Genomic DNA, 3,448 nt, shown 5'->3' with positions numbered 1-3,448 from the left:
AAAATGTTGTGGGGGGAAAAAACAAGGGCCCTTCGTAGCTTTTTCATTATGCTGGCGGCGAGTCTCGAGTCGGATTTTTAGGGATGAGCTGGTGTAGGGTGACGGGGTGATGGGGGTAGTGGGGTGGTTGGTGGTGGTGGGGGTTTTTGGGGTTTGGGGTGGGGTTTTTGGGTGTGGGGTGGTGGTGGGGTGGTTTTGGTGGTGGTGGTGATTGTGGTGATGGTGGTAGTGGTGGTGGTTTTGGTGGTGGTGGGGTTTTGGTGGGGGTGGGGTTTTTTGGTGAGGTGGTGGTTTTGGGGTGGTGGTGGGGGGTTGGTGTGGGGGTTTTTTGGTGGGGTGGTGATTGGGGAGGGTGGTAGTGGTGGGGTTTTGGTGGTGGGGGGGTTTTGGTGGTGTGGGGTTTTGGTGGTGGGGTGTTTGTGGTGGTGGTGGTTTTGGGGTGTGGTTTTTTGGTGGGGGGGGTTTGGTGGTTTTTGGGGGGGTGGTGGGGGTTTGGGGGGGTGGTGGTGGTGGTGGTATGGTGGTGATGATGATAGTGCTGATGGTGATGATCATGATCATCACCATAATGATGGTGGTGATGGTGGTAGTGATGATAATGTTAGTGATGATGATGCTAGTGGTGATGCTGATGATTATTATGTTAGCCCTTAAATATTACTTCATATCACGCACCCCCCAAAAAAAAAAATAATAATAAAAAAATAATAAAAACGCGTGAAGGATTTAGATTACTCTTTCACAAAAAAAGGGAGAAAATAGGAGTGTTAAAAATTGTTCTTACAAGCGAGCGTGTCTTAATTAAGCGAATTATTTACAATCTCGAGAAATGACTTGGTTGACGCTACAATTTCGTCATAGTGAAATGATATACTTTGTTTCAGTTTATACAGTTGCATTTCTTTTGTTGTTGTTGTTGCTGTTGTTGTTGTTGTATACAGACCAGTTTCAGATCGTTGCAAAAAAATAATAAATAATAATAACAATAATAAATAAATAAAATCAAAAGCGAAGGAATGGAAGCACAAAGAGAGAGAGAGAGACAAAGAGAGAGAGAGAGGGAGGGAGGAGAGAGAGAGAGAGAGGGAGAAGGGGGAGAGGGAGAGAGGGGAGAGAGGAGGGGGGAGACGGGAGAGAGAGAGGAGAGAAGAGGAAAAGGAAAAAGAGAGGGGAAAGAGGAGGGAAGGAGAGAGAGAGGAGAAAAGGAAAAAAGAAAAGGGGGGGGGGGAAAAAAAGGGGAGAAAAGGAAGAAAGAAAGGAGAGAGGGGGGGGAGAGAAGAGAAAAAGGGGGAAAAAGAAAAAAGGAGAGAGAGAGAGAAAAAAGGAGAGAGAGGGAAAAGAGAAGAGAAGGAAAAAAAAAAAGAGAGAGAGAGAAAAGAGAGAGGGAGAAAGAAAAAAAGAGGGGAGAGAGAAAAAGAAGGAGAGAGAGAAAAGGAGAGGAAGAGAGAGAGAGAGAGAAAAAAGAGAAAAAGAGAGAAAAAGAGAGAGAGGGAAAGAAGGAAAAGGAAAAGAAAAAGGAGCGAAGAGGGGAAGAAAAAGGGAAAAGGAAGAAAAAGGAGGAGGAAAATAGAGAGAGCAAAGAGAGAGGAGAGAGAGAGAGATGAGAGAGAGGGGGAGTGGAAGGGAGGAGAGAGAGGGGAGAGAGAAGAGAGAGAGAAAAGAGAGAGAGAGACAAAGAGGAGAGAAGAGAAAAAAGAGAGAGAGGGAGGGGAGGGAGAGGGGGAGGGGGAGAGAGAGAGAGAGGGGAGAGAGAGAGAGAGAGAGAGAGAGGAGGAAAGAGAGAGAAAAAAAAAGAGAGAGAGAGAGAGAGAGAGAGACAAAAAGAGAGAGAGACAAAATATATATGTATAAAACGTGCAAAACCAAACAGAAACAACGTCAATCAACTGAAAAATCAACAGAACGAAACGGAAAGGGAGAAGAAAAGAAAAAAAAGACAAGAAAAAAAACAAATAAAATGAAAACAAACAATCGAGAGAGAGAATAAAAGGGACGTTTTACCAAAGAACAAAAAAATATCGTAAAACACTACAACCACCGATTTTCGACGAAACAAAAACGCACACATACAAAAAAAAAAGAAAAAAAAAACAATCAAACACCAATTTGTAAAAAAAAAAATCCATCGAAGGGAAGAAAGAAAGGAAGATTAAAGATAAAAATAAAGTGTCAATTAACTTCTCAATTAATTTCTATTTCCCGCTTTCTCCCCTTTTTTTTCACTTCTTTTCGTGTTTTAAGAAATATATATAAAAAGGGGAACCATACGTACACAGAATATACATTTTTCTTTTTTTTTTTAGAACATGAAATAAAGAATAAAAATATAAAGACACAACAAACGCCAGCCAAACATGGACCAATTCCGACCTACACCTAAAGGGAATAGGGGGGGGAGAGGGGGAGGAGAGAGAGAGAGAGAGAGAGAGAGAGAGAGAGAGGAGAGAGAGAGAGAGAGAGAGAGAGAGAGAGAGAGAGAGAGAGAGAGAGAGAGAGAGAGAGGTGGTAGGTGGTAGGTAGGGAAGGACGGAGGGAGAGAGTGAGAGGAGTGAGGAATGAAAGAGTTTTGGAGTGTAAAAGAGGTGAAGGGAAGAGTGAGAGAATGGGAGGGAGGGAGAGAGAGGAGAGAGAAGAGAGGAGGGGAGGGAGAGAGAGAGAGAGAAGGAGAGGAGAGAAGAGAGGAGAGAGAAGAGAGAGGAGAAAGAAAAAAAAGAAAAGAAAAAGGAAAGAAAGAAAAGAAAAAAAGAAAGAAAGGAAAGAAAGAAAGAAAGAAAAAGAGAGAGAAAGAGAGAGATAGAAACAAGGGGAAGAAGAAAGGAGAAAAGGGAGAGGAGAATAGGCACTGGAGGAGTGGGGAGAGGGGAGGAGAGAGGGGAATGGAGAGGGGAGGAGAGAGGGGAGTAGGAGGGGATGAGACTGTATCGATTCAGCACACATCATTACGTTATTTTTTTTTCTTTCCTCTTTCTTTTCCTTTTCTTCTTTTGTTTTTACGAGTATAACATATGGATACAGACTTAAAAGAAAAAAAAAAAAAAAACAGTTAAGTCTCAGCTGTACAGCATCCACTCTACGAATGAACAAGTGCATACTATACAAAGCAAATAAAATACACAAAATTGAATAGAAGCGTAAAATGATAACAGCGTAGGTTATAATGACGACTTCAAAGACGATGGTACTAATGGTATTTTTAATGATGATAAAGGCAAGGAAGGAGAGGAGGAAAATGAAAATAAAAACGGTAATTGGAAATAAATAATATCAATATCATTTGGTTAACAATAAGGGTGATAATGAATATTATTGGGTAATTAAGAATAAGAAATAATAGAAATATTAATAGTAACAACTGCATCATAACAACAACAAAAATAATATTAACAACAATAATTATGATAAGAACAAGAACAAGAAGAGCAATAGTAATAATAATAATGATAATAAA

The sequence above is a fragment of the Penaeus monodon genome, chromosome 18 (genome assembly GCF_015228065.2).
Source record: "Penaeus monodon isolate SGIC_2016 chromosome 18, NSTDA_Pmon_1, whole genome shotgun sequence".
In the NCBI taxonomy this organism is placed as follows: Eukaryota; Metazoa; Arthropoda; class Malacostraca; order Decapoda; family Penaeidae; genus Penaeus; species Penaeus monodon.
The sequence above is the reverse complement of the archived record's forward strand: the minus strand, read 5'-3'. Positions refer to the sequence as shown.